Source organism: Lygodium microphyllum, chromosome 25, assembly GCF_053477565.2.
Source record: "Lygodium microphyllum isolate KBCC chromosome 25, Lygodium_microphyllum_v1.1.10, whole genome shotgun sequence".
Taxonomy (NCBI): domain Eukaryota; kingdom Viridiplantae; phylum Streptophyta; class Polypodiopsida; order Schizaeales; family Lygodiaceae; genus Lygodium; species Lygodium microphyllum.
The window spans coordinates 13762949-13786767 of record NC_141159.1 but is presented as its reverse complement, the minus strand read 5'-3'; positions in this window follow the sequence as shown (position 1 = coordinate 13786767).

Here is a 23819-nt window from a genome sequence, read left to right as displayed (position 1 = left end):
ACAAAGATGGCTTGAATCATTTGAAATCATACTGTAATGAAGCTCCATGTTGATGAAGATCAAAGAAGTTGATAAAGAAGGATCATATAAATGGAACATACTGTTGTAAACTGTCCAAAATAGGCTGTACTACAAAATTGGCCATATCTTGAGCTAGAAGTTGTCGATTTCCACGTGCGACATGTAGTATCCAAGCATGCCTTAAAAATTGAATTTTGATGCTGATGAAACAATTTACTTTCGCACAAAAATTTAATACAGCAAGCTATTTACTGCCCTATTTACAAACTATTTCTCTTGCTTAAGCCATGGAAATTGTTCCAAATATGATGCTTATTGCCACGAAGACTCTTCAATAGGAAAACCCTTCCATTTGACTAGGTATTCCACAAGAATTTGATTCCTTAGAACCTTCTCCCGCTTGCCGATAATCTTCTCGGTCTCATATATGATCAAACCATCATCATCCAATGGAGGTAGTTCTTCAAGAACTTGACCCACATACTTTCTAAGCTGAGACACATGAAATACATTATGGATTCTTGTGTCTGAAGGTAAATCTAGTTGATAAACAAGATCCTCAACTCACTTGACAATACGATAAGGATCATAAAACCTATGAGCAAGTTTGTTGTGTCCTCTCTTAAGAGAAGCATAACGTGACTTGGGAACCTTCAAAAATACCCATTCGTCTTCCTCAAACTCCACATGTCTTCTTTTCTCATCTGCATAGGTCTTCATTGTCTCTTGAGCTTTGAAAATTTTGTCCTTGCATTGCTTCATAAGGGCCTCCATCTTGTCTAACTCTTCACGGGCTTGTGGATTTACATCTTCATGAAACAATGCGGAGGGCACTTTACTTTGTAGCCATTTAAAGCTTCAAAAGGAGGCATTTCAATGCTCATATGGTAAGTATTTTTGTAACAAAACTCCGCAAGATGGAGCCATTGGTCCCATGCATTTTGTGTCTCATGGCAAAAGTGCCTCAAATAAACTTTTAGCCATTTGTTAACTCTTTCAGTTTGCCCATCCATTTGTGGGTGATATGCAGTACTAAGAGTCAAAAGAGTCCCCATTCAAGAGAACAAACTCCTCCAAAATCTTCCCATAAACTTAGTATTGCGATCGGACACAATCTTCATTGGCAAACCATGAAGCTTGAAAATACATTCCATGAATTGTTGAGCCACTTGCTTTGCTGTAAATTGAGCCTTAGTAGGGATGAAATGGGCTAATTTAGTCAACCGATCAACTACCACGTAAATGCTATTCCACCCATACTTAGTTATAGGCAATCCCACAATAAAATCCATAGAGATATCAGTCCACTTGCCTTGAGGAATAGGGAGTGGCTGAAGTAAGCTATCGAGTAGAAGAGATGAGTCTTTATTTTGTTGACACGGAAGACATTGCATCACACATAGTCCTTGACATCCCGCCAAATGCCCTTCCAATAGAAGCTCTTATGGATGTTGACAAATTTTTTCAATAACCCATGATGACCTGCTAAAGGTGAAGAATGCATCTCATGCAAAATACGATCTTTAAAAGAGGATTGTGGTGTCAAGTAGACTCTACCATGATACCATAAAAGACCGTTGTGCCACTTGAAATTGGGATAATCTTCTCCTTTTCCTTTCTGAAATTCCTTCATCATCTTTGATGCTTGTTCATCGAGCAAATATTCTTCTTAGATGTCATGAATTCAATCCCTATGTACAATTGAAATTGAAGATAAAAAACATACCCACATACGTGATAAAGCATTCGCCACAACATTATCTTTTTCAGCCATGTAGAATATTTCAAAATCATAGTTTTGAAGAGTAGCTATCCAACTCCTTTGTTTAGGGGATAAATTTGGTTAGGAAAGGAAGTATTTCGACACACAATGATCGCTCTTCACCTTGAAATGGCTGCCATATTATAGTGATGCCACTTTTTGATAGCATGCAAAATTGCCAACATCTATTGTTCATAGACATGTATTGACGCTCCTTATCATCAAACTTGTGACTTTCATAGGCTATAACTCCATAGTCTTGATACAAAACAGCCCCAACTCCTCTTCCACTAGCATCGACACATATAATGAATTCCTTAGAGAAATCCGGGCATAAAGAATAGGTGCTAAAACTAATAGATATTTCAGCTCATTGAAGCTCTTGTCGGCTATGAAGTCCCAAAAGAAAGCTTATTTCTTCAACCTATCAATCAAAGGAGTCGCCACATGAGCATAATTTTTTATAAGTCTCCTATAGATTGAAGATAATCCAAGGAAACTTCTCAAGAAAGTAGAATTCATAGGAGTAGGCCACTCTTTGACACATTTCACCTTGTTATGATCCACACGAATACCTTGCTCTCCCACAATGTGACCCAAGTATTCCACTCCATCTTTCATGAAAGAACACTTTGACATTTTGGCAAAGAGTGTGTGTCTTCTTAATGTGTCAAAGACCTCTCACACATGTATAAAATGCTCATCCTTGGATTTGCTATAAATGAGGATATCATCAAAGAATACAAGGACTGTTTTGAACAAGAAAGACTAAAATATCTTATTCATGAGTGCTCAAAAAGTAGCGGGCACATTTGAAAGCCCAAATGGCATGACCAAGAAGTGGTATAGCCCTCTTTCAGTCCTAAAGGCTGTTTTGTATTGATCCCCTTCCTTCATTCAAATTTGATGATAGCCCAAACGAAGATCAATCTTGGTCAAGTCCTTTGTATCTTTGAGCTCATCCAGATCAATGCAAGGAATCGGGTATCTATTCTTCACCGTGGACTTGTTAAGCTCCCCATAATCAATGCACATGCGAAAAGATCCATCTTTCTTCTTAACAGGAGAGGCAAACGGAGATTGACTTGGCTAAATTAAAGCCATTTGCAGCAACTCTTTAACTTGTCTTTCCACCACTTCTCTTTCAAACTTTGATAAGCGATAGGATGTTTGTTGACGGTTTGGCAGCAAGTCAATAGGGTGGTCTACCTCTCTCTTATGAGGTAAAGATGATGGTTGCTGAAATAAATATTTGTATTCCTCCAATAGCTCTTCCATTCTTGGATCCTTTTGCTTTGAAGAAGATGATGGCTTATTTGGTGACTGCTCTTCATCCACTTTTGCAAGCAAAAGAGTAAATATGAATGATCATGCATTGATTTCTTTACGCATCTTCTTCATAGAGATGAGTTCCATTTGCTTTTGGCCAATGCCCTTCAATATTATAGGCTGTCCATTCCATTGGAATTCCATTGGCATGTTTTGCAAGTCCAAAGAAAAATTTCCAATGGTTTTCAACCAATCGCAGCCAATGACAATATCTATGGGACCCATTTCCAAAGTGATCAAGTCCACTTCCATAATATATGAAGGAGATAGAGTAATAGGAGTGTGTATGCATACTTCATTACTTGATTCATAAGCTCCACTAGCCACTTGAATCTTTAATGACACTTGCATTTGTTGAGGAAGCAATCTCAACCCATACAAAGACTTGGTATTAATAAAGCTATGGGTGCTGATTGTATCAATCAAAAGGTGAACTATTCTACCATTGATCAATCTTTCAAGTCTAAGGGTGTTTTCTCCTTTACAACTGGTCCATGCATCGTGAGAAATAGCACATAAATAACCACTCGGATCAATAGGAAAACTATCCACAATATCATAAAATTCATCATTATTTCCTTCATCCTCATCGTGCATTTCTTCAACCATAGGGTTTGCTTCCACATGAAATACATTCTCCTATTCACTTTCATCCTCATCCGGCTCATCAATGATGACAAAGTTAAGCGTGCTATTTTTAGATTTTCATTTTAGCCTATGGTCTTGTGTCCACTTTTCTCCACACTTGAAACATAACCCTTTGGCCCTTATGTCTCTTATTTGTTCATTTGAAAGGACCTTTCTGTAAGTGTTGTTTTGAGATCCCTTTTGTACATTTTTAGCCCTTACAAAGCTTTGTTTTGCTTCAACCATTGGTCTATAACCATTTCCTCCACTTGGTTTTGATCCATAGATCGTTGGATATGTAGGCAACTTGTTGTAATTACTGTTGTAGGTACTAGTTCATTTACCTTCTTGCCTATAAACATCCCTTTGCTGGTTGAAATATGCTCCAACCCTTGAAGATTGATTAGATAATGAATACCTTGTGTTTTTTGGCTGAACCCCCATTGAGTCTCTTCTATATTTCTGCCCATACCTTTCAGCATATAAAATGGCTTCACGAATTGTCTTGGGCTGCATTACACCTACTTCCGAAGAGAGGGATGAATCTAAACCAAAGATGTATTTGTTTAACTTGGCCAAATCATCAATCCCTTCAATGTACATAGAAAGATTAAGGAATATATTAGAGTAATCACGAACGGACATGGCCCTTTGTTGAAGACTATACCATCTTCTTTGCAATCTTTCTTTCTCCATTGGAGAGACAAACACTTCCAACATTACCTTCTTAAAATCCTCCCAATAAGCAAAATTCTGACCAACTCTTTGCATATATCTCCACAATGTATGCGCATAACCTTCAAGATGGAGTGCCACAAAATAGATATTGGCTTCATCATGGCAAGGAAAAAGTGTGAAGTATATCTCTAATTTGTTTACCCATTCTTCCCACTCCATTGGAGATGCATTATCCCCCTTGAAGTTGGAAATTGTACTCTTTTCTTTGTACTCCCTTTCATTATAGGTTGGCTGGAAATTGTTTGGAGTGCTGCCCGAGAGATGATTGTCCCCAAGAATCCCTATTCATTGAATCTCTTTGAAAAGAGTTTGGTCTAAAAGTATTACCACCATGATCCGATTGTCCCAATCCAAAAGAATGACACTGTCCATTTGTGGGTTGACCATGAAATGACTTGTCTTTGTTGGTGATATCATGAAATGACCTTCTTTCATCAAGTCTTCCACTCTTATCATGAAATTCCAATTCTTTTTGCTTAATGATAGATTGAGAGAGAAAATATTTGTAGAAGGGGTGATATCCATGAAACTCCTTATTCTCTTCTTCTCTTAAGTGCTCCTCTTCTTCATAAGCAACCTCACGTCTTGAACTGAATTGAGGACGGGTATGATGCTTTGATGATATTGGTGGTTGATAATAAGCACTCTTCAATGTTGATGGCTCTCCTTTCTCAAAGGTTGACATTATAGGCTAATCAATCCCCTTTCCTTTAATATTGGAGGGTTGGGCCGATGCATTTTCAATATGAGAAGTTGGTACATTTGGTGGGAAAGATGTGGTTTGAGTCTTCAAGTCATTGATAGCTGCTACTACATCTTCAAATCCACTCTTCATAAACTTGACCAACTGTTGAAGCCCTTGATCCACTTTGTTGGATGTGTTCTCAACCTTTTCCAAGGATTTGGATATTTTCTCATAAGTATCATGCACTCCAATGTTCAACATGCATATTTCTCTTGAAAGCATAGAGTCTTCAAAAGGTTTGTGAGATAGGGGATTTCCATCATTATCCAGTCGTGCATTATGAGCATTAACAATGCTTACAACATCATATTTTTTGTCATGATTGAGGGCTTTGTTAGTGTTATTTTGATCATTAATATATTCTTTGATGTCTTCTTGAATGGTCTCCATGACTTGATCTTTTCTTTTGTTTTTGGCCATTATGGATAGGTGTTGTCAAAGATGACTATGGGGAAGAAAATTGTCAATAACTTGCTTAGTATTGCACTAATGCCAATGGTTTCTTGATCCAAAGGAATCTTATATAGTAGGGATACTCCAGATTTAGCAAGATCTCAACTTACAATAGGGTATATGGGTGAAATAAACTCAAATAGTGCACCCCTATCAGCCTATCTAGGTGGTGCAGTCCCACTAGAGCCCCTATCAAAAAATTTGCTATATCTTTTGCTCTTGAAATCCAATTACTAAAATTTCTAATTCCAATTGAAGTTTGATATCCCTTCTTCAATTCAAGCTATCAAGCTTCCAAATCAGATCATGATAGAAATTCCTGTAATAGAAACTGTGAACTTGTCCTATGAATTCCTGCAACCTGTAAATACCCTGTGGAAGCCTTGTTTCACCCTGAAATGGGTTCTGTAGTACTGGTAGACCCCCGAAACAACTAATAGATCAGTGATGGGCTGTAGGGCACTTGTAGGTATCCAAGAAACACCTGTAATGTGTAGGCCTATTGTAGGCCTTCATTGGGCTCTTGCTTATCCCCTACCCACTTTGATTTAGTCCCTCAAGTACAGCAGCATGCTCACGTTTTATTTGCACTTGTTTGCAAAAATGGCTCAAAAATCACTCTTTTTGTCATATCTCAGGCATTCGAAACCAGATTCAAGCAAGGTAAGAGTCTAAATTGGGGTTTTTCCATGCTTCAGACGTGATGGTGATGTTGGATTTGCCAAATTCTAATGATAGAATATTTTGCAACACATTTCAGGTCTAAGACAGCATGTATTTGTATGCCTATAGCTTATGTGATGCTTCTACTGATGTCTATTGATACCGGATCACTTGTGGATGTTATGCCTCTTATGTGAGTCACATTTGGAGCTGATTTAGCTCAGCCATTGACTATCTTGAATAGTCCCAGATCTGTCCAAAACAGGGTAGCCACCTGTTACTTCAATTTTATGCTTACAGGTCTTGGCATTTGATGCCCAATGATTATGCCCGGTTGGTGCCTGTATATACGGGAATGTATGCCTATGAGTTGGCACTTGATTTGAGCTTGGTTTGAGCATTATTTTACTCAATTTTGGACTGTTGTTTGCTGCTAAAAACTTCAGGGCTGAAGCTATTTATGCTACAATTGGGTTATGCCTATTGGTCACGAGGTGCTCCCGGCTACTCGGTATGATGTCATGATGTATTTGGACTATGCCACATGTCTTGTTTATGCTGCGGAATGCTTTTGAGCTAAGATTAGAGCTCGATTTGGGTTTGACTATCACTTCTTTGTAGCTGGCATTTCATATATGACATGGTTTATGCCTAGGCTACCCAGTATGGGTTATGATATCTTGGTGAATGCTTTATGCTTTGGCTGTGGATGGCAGTTGTTTGAGCTCGTCTCGCCATTCATTTGAGTATTCCCTTGAGCACTTGGACATTGGCTTGGATTTTTTCGTTACGACTTGGCTTTTTTCATTATGACCTTGGATGCTATATGGGATCTGATGCTGTGATTATGGATCTTGGCTATTACTTGGATGCACTTACAGGTATTGAGCAGTGAACTGCTCCCTTGTTTTGGCAGTTTCCTATTGAGCTGTGATTGCTCGTTTGCATTTGATATGTGGTATATTTACTGATCAGTGGACTTGGATAGTGCTTGGGATTTACAGTTATGGCCGTCCTGCTTCTCTATTTGTTGTATGGCGTCTATGCTATTTGGGCTACTATTGCCCATGTATGTCAGGGAGTAGTTGATCTCTATGGCCACCCGTGTATGCACATGGTATGCTACTATGTATTTTATAGAGTCTCTTACCTGGATGCTTTTACACAAATATTTGGGCTTTTATTGGAGCTTTATTCTTGCAGGTTTATTTGCCACCTGTCGTTCTTGACTGGACATGTATGTTAGTACATGGTATGAGACACTGCAAAGTTATGTATACTCCTATGTTTCGGGGATGCTTATGCATTTATGGCTCCGAGGCATGCTTATGCTTTTATGGTTGCGAGCTACAGTGGTTGGATATGTCATGCTTTTGTCAGCTAGGCTTATCCATGTGGGAGCTTTTGCATCTGTTGGTTGATGCCTTTGTGTTCTCCCCTTTTGGTTTGGATGAGTCCCCTTTGCAGTATGCTATGACGACTTCCAAGTCTTCTAGTCATGCAAAAAATCCTCTTGATGAGCCTATTCTCTCTTATGAGAGTTCTCCTGATTCTTTGAGCTCCTTGGATGTATTGGACAGCCCTACTCATGCTATTACAAAGCAGTTGTCCTCCAATACGAGAAGAGCAGCAGCAAACAAACAAACACGAGAGCTTTAGGTATAAAACTCCTCTACACACTCACTGTATGCCACCGACAGCCACCCATATGCCCACACCCTTGTCTGAATCGTTACTGCCAAACATGCTAAGGTAAATCAGTGGCCAATTAAATAAATATTTGGCCTCATACACACAAGTCAGCTAGAGCAGAGTGATGTACACATGTGTTACCCTGCAGATTACTTGCTCACTTATATGGCTTATACCTTTGATTGGCCTTTAGACAGTATGGCATCTTGTCATGTTACTCCGCATAGAGCTTGGTTCTCTTCTTACAGGAAGGTTGACGGATGTATTTCTTTGGGCCTTGAGCAGGATTGTCATGTTATTGGTACAAGGGATATACACTTGGCTTTGCCAAATGGGTCTTCTCTTATGCTTCGTGATGTCTTGCATATACCTATGCTCAATAAGAGCCTGATCTCTATCAGTCAATTGCATGGTGCAAGATATTATGTCTCTCTTGGGGATACTTCATGGAAAATCCATTGTGGTTGCTTGGTATTGGCTAGAGGTGCTAGATATGGCAGTGATCATGTAGTGCATGTCTCTCATGTGGGAGATTATATGGTTGCAGTTATGCAGATACCACATGCATTATTATGGCATTGTCGCCTAGGCCATGTATGACACACTGAGATGGATGCTTTATGTGATATGGGCTTATTGCCTGCTCTTCCCCATGCTACTTGGCCCCATTGTACTCATGGTCCGTGCAGAGCCTCTTTGGCTTATGGTGATCATGTGAGGCATGCTCCTCTAAATCTAGTCCATGTTGTAGTTTATGGATCTATGCCTTCTCAGACACTTGATGGAGCATCGCATTTTGTGACCTTCATGGATTATGCTACCCACCGTGTTTGGGCTTACCCTTTGATACGGATTCAGGATGCTGTTACTATGCTTGACAGGTTTATGGATTTTGCTGGTAGCAGGCCTAGATGCTTGCAGATGGATTATGAGAGTCATGCTATCTCTCCCAGCTTTTGTCAACAATATGGCATTGATTTCTTATGCCCATGGTATTATGGGATTGTTCATGGCATGTGTCTGACTTTACAGGCAAAGGTTGCTTCTATGCTTACCACAGCTAGGTTGTCTTATGGCTTTTGGGTTGAGGCCCTTATGATGGCAATCCACTTGGTTAATTGGACATCGTGTTTCTCTTTGGATGTTATTACTCCGCATGAGGCATGGAGTGGCATGAGACCCTCCTATGATCACTTGAGGATGTGTAGCTGCCAGGCATCTGTCAGTATGCCACATGAGCCTATGTCACGCAGATGCATACTCCTTGGTTATGGAGATGGTGACTTTACGGATTACAGGTTTTGGGATTTAGATGCCCAGCAGGCTCTACGTAGCCGTCATGTTGTCTTTTATGAGACGCAGACACCTCTCAGGCCTCTTGATGCGCGTTCAGTGCGCTTTATATGGCTGATTCTACAGCCGTATGTCAGTCTTCTGCTTTGCTGAGCCCGCATACTATCTTGAGACCCCGTTTGACTTGTACCTGGGATGCTAGCCCTCTTTCGATGATTGACCTTGGAGAGTCTGTATGTTCCCCGCTGCCTTTTATGCGCTGCGCTGATGCTATGCGCCACTCTGATGCTTTACAACTGTGCACTTATGAGTTGTGTTGCTTGCTTCATGGGAAGCAGTCATGGATTGCTCTATTATCTAGAGCTATGAGATCGCTTTATCTCCTGGATGTCATGGACTCAGGGATGCTTGACTCTTCTTGTGAGGAGGTTCCCGCCACTTATTGCACATCTCGCTTTCTGATTGGGCATTAGGTAAGATGTCATGATTCCTCACCCTGTCTCTTTTCTTTTGTTTTGTTTTTTCACTACCTGGCCCATTGGCCTTTTAGTGGGAGGTTGTTGGGGTAAAAGGCCCTTGGGCCTGCCCGTGTACAGTGACCACCCATATTCTTTATTCATATACATATATGAAAGTGCAATAAGGTCGTCATAACATTGTTGACAGCACCTACATTGTGTGTGCTCTTTTGTCCCGCATCTCTTGCATCCCTTTCATTGACTAAGGTGATTTATGCTTTATTACAAAGCTGCAAGTATGTAATCATCGTCCAAATCAATTTTCATGATATTAATCTCTTCAATCTTGAAACTGGACTTACTAGGGACAATGCTGCAATCATCATTCTTTTCCTGCACTTTTCCCTTTTTCTTTTCCTTGTGCTTGTCATCATGCATTTTATGGCACTTTGGTCGAATATGACCTTACTTCCCACAATAGTGATAAGTCAGTGTGGACTTACTACCACAGGACTTACTGCGAGACTATCGATGAGACTGAAAATGAAACTTCTGAGAGTCTCTCCCACGGCAGTCATTGCCACTCTTAACATTACTACTTCTAACTGCCAAAGCATAAGAGCTGTAAGAAACATCAACATTCTTTCTATTAACTTCTTCATTCAATAATGCACCCTCTACATCCTACAATTTTAGTCCATCAACAACAAGCATATTTGCACACATAACAATGTGGAATGTATCCCATGATTTAGCAACATCACCACAGCAAGAACAATGGTGAAATATTCTTCTTAAAGTCAATTTTTTGCAAAGATAAGTGGTTGAAAATAGAATGAAACTCATTTAAGTAGGTAGACATGGAAGTCCACTTCTTCATACATTCGTCCATGAGTTGCTTTAGTTAGTACATTTGAGAGCTAGGTACATCTGAGAACCAAGTCTTTCCTTATTATAGATATCATGGATCTTCTTACATGATTGCCATGCAATTTTCCCTTTAGAGACAACATTGTAGAAGAGTTGCTTGGAGAGTGACAGATTAATTGTAGACTTACATTACATACCGATTGAGCTAGAGTAACAAAGCTCAATATTTAGCCAAGTAGTGTGGATACATCACTAACATCAGATTGATAGAGATAGGTACTGGATCTAAATCATAAATCAAATCAACACACATAAGAGTGACTACATCCAAGAAGCATCAAGAGAGTATGTATATATCTCAATGAATCCCATGATATCAATAGAATAAGCTCAACTACATAAAACCCAAAGCTATGATCAAATGAAAAATAACCAAGTAGCTCAAAGTAACTCCCACTAGAACAAAACTGAATGCCAACTAAGCAAAACAATCTCTATATATCATGTGCATGATATCTGAGAATCCAATATACATTAAGAGTCATGAGCATAAAACCCAAATAAAATCTTCAAGACCATAAGTGAATGATCATTATAACAATTGATTAAAGCTCCAAGACATGTAACCAAGCTCAAATGCGAAGCCCAAGTGTCACCATAGACATATTGGGATGTATACATGAATGATAGACACCAATACATCCAAGTAGTATACCCATGTTACTTCAAAATATAAAAAGCATAGCCTTGTCTCAAATAAGTGCTTGCTCCCCACTATATACAGAGTAAAATGGCCTCTAAAATTTGAGTTAAATCAGCTCAATGTATCCACAAAACATTCATGAGACATTTGCCAAGCATCTAGCAATTATCCTAGCACTAATAGACATGAATAGAACCATAAGAAAGCTTCAAGCTTTGAAGAAAAGACCCTTCACAATCAAATTGCTTACTGGTTACTATATTCCAATAGTGAATATAATTTGGCACCTTAGTACATCCTCATAACTTCCCAACATTAAGAGCATATCACATAAGCATGGTGTGAGGCTAGGTATTTTGAGACAATTGTCATGGAGTATTATAGTATACCTACTTACTATAGCCAATAATGGCTCATCAATGCCTTATCCAATGAAGCTTAAATGCTAGCTATTAGTGTTAGGAATTGTGCAACAATCATCCAATTGTGTTAAGAGAAACCAAAATGAGTAGTAGGTTGCCAAAAGGAGTGAAATGTGCTATCTAGACTACCTAAAATGTTGTTATAAATAGCATGAATAGATATTAAGAGCATGTTTCTTATGATGAGTACTATGGTGGTAATAATAATGCTCGATGCACCCCAAAGAAGCCTTGGGACAAGTGTTGAGAAGCTAAGAAGAAGCAAGAGATCAATGCTCACCTCCCATGGAAGAAACCATGGTAGCCATTAAACCTTGAGATATAGGTATTCATAGTCTAAAGAAAAACTTAAGAAGAAGCTCCTCAAACCAATGCTCTAATACTAGTTGAAGGGAGATGCTTGAATGGAAGCATAAGCAAGTAGAAGCAAGAGAGGTATGAGCTTGGAAAGGAGAGAGAGAGAGAGAGAGAGAGAGAGATGTGGAAACTCCAACAATCACAATGTGTAACCGATCTTTCCTTATTCATTAGTCACTAAAAGGATAAAGGATGAAGTGATAGTGATGGGCACTTGCAAACTGCAGTGTCTTAGGTATGTATGTATTGTAAGTGCAGTGAATAAACGGGTCATGTAGGCACAAGTGCCTCTACTCCCAACAATAACCTCCCACTTAAAGGCAAATATGCCTCTAGCAAGGAGAGAACAAGAAAAAAAAAAGGTGACAAAGTACAAATGTACTTAAAGTACAACAAGATGAGAAAAGACATCGTCTCATCCAGTGCCCATTATCTTCCTAAGGAAGGCAAAACACTCTGCTAAGAGACTTTTAGTGAGTAGATCTATAGGATTCTGGTCAATTGAGATCTTGACAAGCTCAATGGATTTTTCCTCAATGACCTCTTTGGTAAAATGATGACACACTTCAATGTGCTTTGTCTTCGCATGGAAGACCAGATTCTTTGGTTGCTCTTGACACACATGGATGATCATTGGGTAACTTCCTAGTACTCATAGCTAGCGTTTGAGCTTCATTGGATGTGATATTGATAGGCCATTGTTGGTTGTAGAGAGCAGACAAGTCTGGTATAATACTCTATATTGAGCTTACGGAATGGTATGGAAGAGAATTTGCATTTAAGCCTAGTTTTGGACAACCAAGGATAATTTTAAGACATGGATAGTTTGGTGATGTTTATGGCAACAATCATGCACCAATTGGGAGCTCTAGAGTGTCAACTTATCCATCATTCAATGCTTCAAGACCTCAATGCAATTTTAAGATAGTAAATTGTCCAAGATTGTATTTTAAATAAGGGGGCATCAAGTCTGGAAATACTCTAGCCACCAATGGTAATCCAATGTCTATTCCTATGGATTTATATAAAGAAAAAAAGGAAAATTTATGTTTCAAATGTGGAGAGAAGTATACAACTGACCATGCAACAAAGGATGTGTACAAGAATGCAAAAGCCAAGGTCAATACTATGTTAGTCTTTGAAGATTTAGAGGCTGATAATGATGAGGCAAATACATTTATGGCTACTAGTGAAAATGAGAATGTTGAGGAGGAAGTTGGGCAAGATTAGACCTGTGTGTGAGAGGATGATGAAGTTAAAACTGCCTTTAGGACTAATCGTGGGTTATACTATTTCTTGGTGATGCAATTTGTGCTTACGAATGTTGTAGCTATCTTCTAGAGTCTGATGAATAAGATTTTACAACCTTTCCTCTTTCAATTTATCCTTGTTTTCTTCAATAATATATTGATTTATTATAAGACACTATAGGATCATTCCTCACATATAAGGAAGGTTTTTTATGTATTGAGGTATCACAGACTCTTTGTTAGAAGAAGAAGCGTTCTTTTATGTAAATTGAGGTGGAGTACTTGGACCATATCATTAGTGAGAGAGGGATACATGCTGATTTTAAGAAGGTGCTGTGTGTTAGACATTAGCCAACACCTATCACTACTACTTCACTTTGAGGATTTCTTGGTCTATTGCCATTCTATCATGCATTCATTAAGCGTTATACATATGTATCCTCTTCTTTGATTGATAGGTTGAAGAAAAAATCTTTCTTTTGGGATGCACTTGCAAATAGAATCTTCAAATAGTTTAAAAAACTCTATACTTCTACTTTTATTTTAATATGCCCAGATTTCTCTGGGGAGTTTACCATACACTGTGATGCCAATGATCGTGGCATAGGGGCTATTTTGCTAACAGGGAGCATGGAGTTATTATCTTTGAAAGTGACAATCTTACAAATAAGGAGATAGCTATGAATGCCTATGATCAAGAGGTATTGGCTATTCTATATGTGATAAAGAAGTGGCATCGTTACTTGTAATGCATCCGATTTAGAGTTCAAAGTGATCACAAGGTCCTAAAGTATTTCCTTACTTAGTCAAATCTCAGTCCTAAGCAACATAGGTGGGTAGATACTTTGGAAAATTATAATTTTGACATCACATATACAAGGGGTAAGGACAATGTGGTAGTTGACTTTCTTTTCAGAATACGAGCGTGTAAAGTTTCAGCTATGACTGACCTACATAGTGGCTTGATTGAGGAGTTATAGGAGGCCTATCTTTTGGGTGATGAGCTTAGTCATGTGTTTCAAAAATTACAATAAGATCTCATGGAGAAAAAGTCACATCATTAACTTAAAAATGGCCTAATATGGTTTAATGGCAAGATTGTTATTCCCTTTACTTCTTCTTTCAAGCAAAAATTATAGAGGAGTTGCATTTTTCGCCTTTAGTTCGACATTTTGGAGTCTTTAAAACCTATGATAAGATCAATAGAAGTTTTTATTGGAAAGGAATATGAAGAGATGCTAAGGTTTCTTTACTGAAGTGTATACCTTGTGAGCAGAATAAGGATAGCACTCATAAGGCAAGTGGTTTATTGCAACCACTACCTATTCCTGAGGTCAAGTGGGTGCATATTACCATGGACTTTATTAATGGCTTATCTACTACTAAAAAGAGATGGAATAGTATCTATGTGGTAGTGGATAGACTCATCAAGGTAGCCCGTATCATTCCTACCAAGACGCAGCTAATTGCTTCATAGGTGGCTTAATCAATTTGTGGAATATATGTTTAGATTATATGGATTACTGCAAGTGATTGTGTATGAAATGGATTCAAAGTTCATGAGTAGCTTTTGATAGGTGGTATCTAGCTCCATGGGCATTAAATTGGCTCTTCTACAACGTATCATCCATAGACAAATGGCCAAATAGAAAGGGTAAATAATTGGTTGGAGACTTACCTTCACCATTTCTATCATGATGTGTAGCATGCGTGGGATTCTTGGTTACATTTGGCTGAGTTTTCTTATAGAAAATCCACTCATGCTACTATCAGAGTTTCACCCTTTGAGACTATGTATGATTATAAGGTGCCCTTATCCATAGTAATTATCAATGAGAAGATCAATCCCCATGGGAAAGAAGAATTGGAAAGAATACATGCCCTTCTTTAGCAGTGCAAGATGAATCTTAAGAAGGCCCAAGTTCAAATAAAGATGTATACTAATGAGAAGAGGGGACCTTTAGAGTTCCACGAAGGAGAATTAGTTTTGTTGAAAGTACCTAAGTCTTGTTACTATACTTTGAATGATGGATGTAGTGACAAGCTTGCTTATAGGTTTTATGGACCTTGCACGATATTGAAGCACATTGGAGACTTTGCATATAGGCTAGAACTACCCTCTTCTACTAAGATTCATAATGTGTGTTAGTTAGCTCAAGCCCTTTTATGGTACTCATGTGGATATAGTTGATGAGTTGTCTCCTAGAGATGAAGAATGTCTTATTCAGTATATGCTTAAGGAGATCATAGATCGGTGTGAGAAGAAGCTTTGCTCTCATTCTATCATTGATTATTTGATCAAATGGAGAGGTTTGACACTTGAAGAAGATTCTTGGAGGCTTGAAACTATATTAGATGAGTTTCCTTACCTATGTGATGTATTGGTGGTTGTGACCTAGCTACAGTGGAGTTAGACAGGATTTATATAGTAGTTTGTTTTAAAATTATTTTTTATTTTACTTAATTTTTAAAAATATATCACCTATCTAGAATCAAAGTACACTTCAATAGCAATGTTTTAACATGTGGCACTTCATTTGGATATTTCTATCAAAAGTTATGGTAGATTTTGTTTAGCAAGATGTGTTTCTACAACAAGCTATCTAATCATTCTTGAGTTTGTTTCTTGAAGTTCTAAAGGCTCCAATTTCTTTTTGAAGATATTAGGATCACATATATAGCCGAGATTTTCTTTCATGACTTCATTTTAGTCAATATATCTTTAATTCTTCATTCATTTCCCATAGTTTGTATAGTTGAAATCAAAGTAGTACTATGTTTCATCCATTGTTCTTAGCCCTTATATGTTTATTTTTGTGGGCAAAAACCTTTGGGCAGGGATGGATTGTAAGAAGCTAGGAAGATATATTTTGGTGTGAAAATTTTGATAATATATTATCATACTGACATAGGTATAAAATGTGTGAGACATGTAAATATTGATATCTTTGGCAATAATACAATTACAGTCTCTCAGCTCACCTCCTTGTTCATAGCTTCCATGGATTCTCTCTCTTTTTTCCTATAATTCTAGTCTTTCTCTCTCTCCTTATCACTCATTATCTCTCCTTTGCTCTTCTTTCTCTTGCCTCTCAGTTATGTCCTTAACAATAAAATGGAGGGCATGTTCAAGTTTTGGATGGGTCCATCACCCTTGTTTGGTCAAGATCCAATCATAATTCACATCACCTCACCATCAAAGAGTTGTAACTATTAGGTCAATAATTTGATGTCTCTACCTATCTTTCAACCTTTGCTCGTAGAAAAACTCTAACCTCGCACTCTTTTTGTGTAATATATCAAACACTGCAATTCACGCATGAACCTCCTTTTTAGGTAATGGGATAATGATGTAGCATTTTGAAAATTTATTAAGGATAATGGAAAAAAAATTTCATTATCTTCCCCCCAGCCGACAGTCGTGCTGGAGGGGGAGAGGGAAATAGAATGTCGAGCAAGCTCCTTGCTGGAGCTTGCTCACACTGGGAGGCATGGCTCTCGACACATAGGAGAGGAAGGATCCCTCTCCCCTCCCCTATTTAAACAGAGGGGAGCTGCTGCCGTGAGGGGACGAAGGCGGAAGAGAGAGAGGGTTGCCGTGATGCTAAACGAAGGGGGAAGAGAGAGAGGGCTGCCGTGATGCTAGAAGGAGGGCAGAGATTGTGAAGAAGGAGTGTTGCCGCCTATCACAAAGGAGGAGGGGCTGCCATTATCGGCGTTGCCGCTGCTGCTGTGTAGAGAAGGAGGGAGCTCAAGCTGGTCGCCGCCGCCAATCTGCCCTGGTGGAGCCGTGAGCTGCCACACCAGCAACCGCCGCCATTCAGGCTCCCGTCTACCTAATCATGCCCCCGCCCCAAACCTGCGCCAGCTGGCCACGAGCCGCCACGAGCCCGTCGGCTAAACCTTCTTCCCCCCTCCCACGTGGCGTGAAGCTTCAAAAGCTTCTTGGGGGGGGAAGCTTGTAAAGGGGTCGATAAGCCCCCTTTCACCCCCCCCCGTATATTAAAACCTTCCAAGGGCCCCTTCTTGTGTCTCTTATTACCCACCCCCTCGTGTTTAAAGGTCTATAAGCCCCCTTTTCCCCCAATAAGAGTGGGGCTTAGAGGTCTTATTACCCCCCCCCCCCCCTCGTGCTTTTAATCTCTCTTAAGCCCCTTTCCTTGGGCTTTGAAGGTACCCCCCTAAAAATTCCCCCTTAGGTTTTACAAGCCCCCTTTTCTCCCCCCATAAAAGGGTTTTGACCTTTAAGGTCTTATCTCCCCGGTTTTTTTTAAATCCTCCTTAAGGTCCTTCCTTTGGGCTTGAAACCCCTATCGTAAAAACCCCCTTAAGCCCTTCCTTTGTGCTCTTGAAACCCCATGCAAAATACCCTTGGAGCTTTGTTCTTTTTCCCCACTCGTAAAAGAGAAGAGAGTGTTGAAGGCTTTTAACACCTCCCTTTTTTCACTCAAAAACCCTCGTAAGGGATTCCACACTTTATTTATTCCCCGTTTGTGCAAAATTTTACAAGGCCATTAAGCCCCTCCTATGGCTTTATGGGTCTTATCTGCAAAAGTTTGTGAAACATCCCCCTTTTCAAATTCCCTACTTCAAGGAGGAAGCCTTCTAATACTATTTTCGACGGACGGTGCAAGTTATTACAAAAGGGAGCCACGGTGGAATTTCAAAAAGGAGTTACACAGCTGCTTCCACTGCGGAAATGCCTCCTAAGAAAGTCCAAGGTGCAACTGAGGGAGGGACATCTCCCAGCATCCACGTCGACATCTCACCCCAAGCCCAGGTTTTCCTTCCTAATCTTTATTTGGTATTGTTGTAATTCAATCGCGCAAGGTTAATTGTTAGAAATAGGATATATCTTTTGTCCTAAATGCTCACGACGAAGGAACTTAGTCATTAATACTTTCAATAAAACATTCAAAAAAGTAAAGGAAGCATAAATGCATTTCTAGCAAATAGCTTTATGCATTGAAATGAATTAAAATTTAGATTAATGTCCATTAAAATAGTGTACTTCGTTTAAGGCTAGAAGTATAAACTGCATCTCGCACTATTAATCCATATCCTCTTTGCAATGAATCATCATAGAAAGTGCAAAGAATGAAATGATTCTTATGATGCGTAAACTCTAGGAAATTATTGTTTGTCAATTGCATAAAATATCAAGTAAAAGGTTGCTTGTTTAGCATGAATTTTTTTCGCAAAGTATAGAAGGATTAGTTGGAATTAACCCAACCTATGCCTAACCTTAATCAATAGGTTAAGGTTGAAAAATTAATTTACGCATAGACAACGAGTCATGTGGAAATGATCACGTAATTATTTTCTAGAGTTAACCAAATTGGTATAAACCTAAAACACCTAAACTGCGGAGCACTCGTTCAGAAAGAGTTGAATTCCAAGAAATTCACTTGGAAATTAACACGTGACCTAATCGTTACGTATCCCTAAAGATGAAACTCCTATACCTTAAATACTTGCCCACATTCACTAAATGTAGGGACAGTGAAAATGTAATTGGAAAGTGAACTAGGGTTTGTCCCTAAGAATCTTACGAGATGGAACTTGGAACTCTAGGACTGACAACGTCAGCCTAACGTAATCAGGAATAGATTGTTTCGTGACTCCGTCATTGAGTAGAATAAGTCTCATGCTTCGATGCGACACTTGCGCAGCAAGTGCGGAGTCATACAATCTTGTGATTGGATCACAAGGGAAAGGCCAAACTCTCGCAATGAGGTTGGTAGGTCCTTACACAAGTTATCTTGCAAAATGATGAATAATCATCCTAGTTTAGTATCTTTCTTGAGTAAAGAAGATTGATTGGAAACTAAAGACCAGCCGATAAACTAAAATAACCAATGACCTTAAGGTTTGACCAAGTCGGGTTAATAGGGTACACCTTAACCCAGGATATAGGGAACCTTGCCAAGTTGCAAGTCATCCCGAATCGAGTGCTGGATGCATTCGAAAGGAAGGATTCATTCCTTAGCAGTTTGCCAACAAAAACGATCAATGGAAATATTTGTGCTTGCTACAGATTCTAGAGCACTGTTTGGCTTTGTTTGATCAATGAATTAAAAGATAAATGGATATCTATACTTCAGGTTAAAGGCCTGAAGCAAGAGGCAGCTTCAATTACCCCCGACTGCCTGCCTAACTCTAACCAAGGGGGTTAGTGATCACGCCGGGAAAGTGGACCGAACCCCCACGAGAGGTCTCTCCGTTGAGCGCTACTTGGAGCAGGAGGACGCTTGGGTGCCAGAGGGGGCTCTGGCCGCCGTAAATCCCTCGCCTTCTGGGCCCTGCACAAGAGGCTAACGTGACTCCGGATTGGATCTCGAGGCCCGCATACTAGTCTATGGGCGAAAACTTGGATTACTGATCCCTGTGGATTGCTGGATAGCCTTCGGGCGGATTGTGGATAAGCCTATGGGCTGGACTCTTTGTATTTCAAAGATAAATATGATAAACTATTAATAAGAAACTTGTCTGATGTTGTTTTTCTATGTCAAGTGATAAGATTACGTAAAAGAACCAGTGCCTAATGGGTTAATTAAAGAAGCTGATTGTTACATGTCCAACTAATGTGTTAGGTAATTAAATAACTAAAACAACCCGAGGAAAGTGCGGAGGATGGGCCATAGGTCCGTCCTACGGATGGGTGGTCCCGGTTGGCTGGGAACTCTTCTCAAATCACGATGAACAGCTGGAAGATCGTCAAAGAACATGAACAACAAAAGCGTTGACCTAGGGTTATGATTGAACCCGATTTACGCTATTTTAGGGGAACGGAATGGGACTATGCCTTATGGCAGAGAGGTTGAGCTTTGCATCCCTCTCGTTTCCTATTCTCCTTGAACCAAGTGCAGCGTGAATCCGCTTCGGACCTGGAGTTTTTGTGTAAAGTAGTTCGCTTGGGTCTGATGCTAGTTGCCGTTAGGAAATGACCAATAAGGAAAAACCCTAATTCAGGTCGATCCTAAGTGAGAACGGTCGGAATACTTCCGCTACGTGGCAGACGTGGAAAGCCCTAGATCGTAAACCTCGTAACATTCCATGGGAGTGCCGGGCAGAGCTTTCTAGACATCCTTTCTGATGGACTGCTAAGACGTATCGTGAAGATACAAGTGGACACGTTACAATTGGTATCAGAGCGAACCAACAACAGAATTGTTTTATGAAATCTTAATAAGAAGAAGTAAAGCAAATGTTGATGTTCTAAACATTTCCTTACCTTCAATGCTGTCTTGCAGAATTATGAAGTGTGGAACAAGTTCTTGGTATTTCGAGTCATGTTTATGACTGCAATGCATTCTCCGCATTATAGACAAAGGGTTGAGATGATGAGCATCCTAGAGCAAATCTATAATCCATCACCTTTGTACATGGAACGAAGATGGACGGGTGCTTCAGGAATCTACTATATAGCCGCCCACCGGTTTGTTTACCTACAAACCAACCTGAAAAGGATCAAGTGGTTGGAAGACTTGAAAGTCGTGAAGCTGTTCATTTTTGTGGAAGCTCACGTAAACTCAACTTTACATATTCGAGGTCGGAGGGTTGAGATGAACTCATATGTATATGAGGAAGTAACCCGTGTAATCCCCACCTACAGGATTAAAGTGTCAGGGTGCCATGAAAAGAATGGGTTCCAAAGGAAAGGATACCCTGAACTTCCAATGACTTACCGATTCTTGAAGATCCATGACCCGAAACCATACTATTATACAGTTCCTGTAGATAAATGTAATACAACGTTGTTCTCCCCAAACTAAATGTAATAGTTAGCTTATCATCGCAAGAAATGTTGTATTCCGAAAGGGCTATGCCCATATAAATACAAATAAGATTTCCTTTTATCAATGTCTGATTGTGCATGAGAATTGATAAAAATTTAAGTAGCTACATTACTTACATGATAGCAGAATTAAAGATGTAATATAAATCAATAACGATTATCGTATAATAACGTTAAGAAACCTTTATCCAAGCACAACCCCAGGAACAGGTTCCTAGTTCGCCTCCTACATCAAGTACTGCTATAATCCAGGAGAAGAAGTTTCTTCTCAAGCAGATCAAGCCACCCGAGTTTGACGGGAGGGGCAGGTCCGTCCAAGCCGATGTTGAAATTTGGATTGAATCCATGGAGGATTACTTCGAAGCAGCCAGTACTACACCCGCCAATCAGGCTATGCTCGCCAAGCTAAAGCTCACCGGCGAAGCCAGGCTTTGGTGGAAGCAATGGTGCAGGGATCAAGGGATCGTAGAGGGATCCCTTACCTGAGAGAAGCTGAAGAAAGCCGTGGAAGGAAGATACTTACCACCTGCATATCGCACACAGAAAATGAATGAGTTCTACGAGCTAAAACAGCTGGGACTCACTCTTGACGCATAGTACTCTAAATTTGTCTCACTTTTAAAGTATGCGCCGCAGATGGACATGACACAGCAGGTGTCCAAATTTTGTGCAGGTTTAAATCGACCAGTAAATACCCGTCTCGAATCTATGCGTCGGACATTAGATCTTCAAGACGCACTCATTCAAGCGGCGCCTATAATTCAAGAGGTGTAGTCTAGACCAAGGGGTAACAAAGCTTGGTCTTATAATGACCCGAACAGAGGAGCATTCAGACCTCAGATAAAGAGAGTTCAAGGTCATAATCAAGGACAAAGAAAGAAAGCAAGGACTAATAATGTCAACAACTTTGTTCCTACTCAAAGCAATGGCCGAAACCTCCGTTGTTTCTACTGCAATGAACCCGGTCACTTCAAGAGGCAATTGTTGAGATTCAGCAATCACACTCACTAAACAGCCTCTTTGTATGGAGCTTCAGGGCCAAGGACATGCAGGCTAACCTATCCCATATGCACAGTGGTGCATACTGCAGTTTCCTAGTTTCCTATAAAGCATTGCACTTGCTTCCTTTTCTTAATGCAATGATAGTACTCTTTTCTTTTCAGTGAAGTGTCAATGTCATTGTCCACATACACAAGATTGTGTTTATGAGTCCAAGTCTCAATCTTGGAACCTAATTCACTTGTGTAACAAACAGTGTCTTTGTCTTCTACATCATGAGTCCACACTTTTCCTTCCATCCACCATAACTCACTGCCATGTCCTAGATCCCGCATCTTTCACATGGTATCAGAGCACAGACAGGAATGGCACTGCTCCTCCAACTCCAGTTCACTCTCATCTAGCTCAGTTTGAGCTCAGTCCAGCTCAGGCCAAGTCTAGGACCTCATCTCCTACTCTTTCTTCTCACTGCCCTGCTTGGCAGCCATGGCTACACAGCACATACCCTGCTTTGAACACTTATATCTCCTCATAGAGACCATATCTCTTCACGATTCCTTCTGGGGGAATCTTCCCAACACAAGGTCCTCCTCCTTGGTACCTCACACCTAAGCATTATACACCCTGGAGTTTAGCATTGTCAATCTTCTCTGCTTCTGCTTTGGGTGTCCTCCATAGCCAACAGGACCCAGCTCACTTGGAGCTTCTTGATCTCCCTCCACAGGCAAAATTTCAACATGATTTATTCTGGAGAAATGCTCCTTGGATCAGGGCGTTGCCTCCTGTCACTTTAAACACCAATATTAGTGACGTACAGCTCCAGCATTGCGGAAATTTGCCATCGCTGTCATGATTTGCGCCGTCCCTGTTCAAGCTCTCTGTGTGCGCCGTGTTGTCTGCGATCTGGACGATTTCCATGGGGTTTTGATAGCCCTTGACATAAGCTTCCTAGACATATAAAAATTTTTGAAAATGATCAACTACAAGTCCTGCAATCTGAAAAAAACCAGGCCCCTGTCCCAGAAACCCTAATTCCACCATAGCCAAAATCTCTCAAGCTCTTTTTTCTCTCATTTTCTCACTCCTGACACTTTATCAAGCTAAAAAAGCTCACTCTGTCCACTGTCCCAGCACCAAATCAAGGAGGGGAAGGACCGGAGAAGATTGAAGAACGACCGAACAAGAAGAATCAAGCTCAACATCAACACAGACATAGTGTGCTTTCACACTGTCACTACCTGTGTCTCTTGACACATTGTAATCCGCTCTTCCACTGATAAAATCTCAGAATTCTGGAGTTAATTTGCTGCTAATCTTGCAACCTCAACATGGGAAAAGACTCTCCAAATGCTGGATTTAAAGGAGTCGGGTTTCACACTTGGCAAACCCGCATCAAGCTCATTCTGATGAAGAAGGGTCTTTGGGCCATCACAAATGGCAAAGAGAAGAAACCTCGAGATGGAGACCTTGCAGTTACTTGGCAGAAGAATGATGACAAGGCACAAGCCATCATCAAACTGGAATTGGATGACAGCTACATCCATGATGTGGATGCCTATGACACGTCCCATGACACTTGGGATAAATTGGATACCTTATTTGGTGCACAGTCAAAGTCGTCTAAGTATGGTCTATTAAT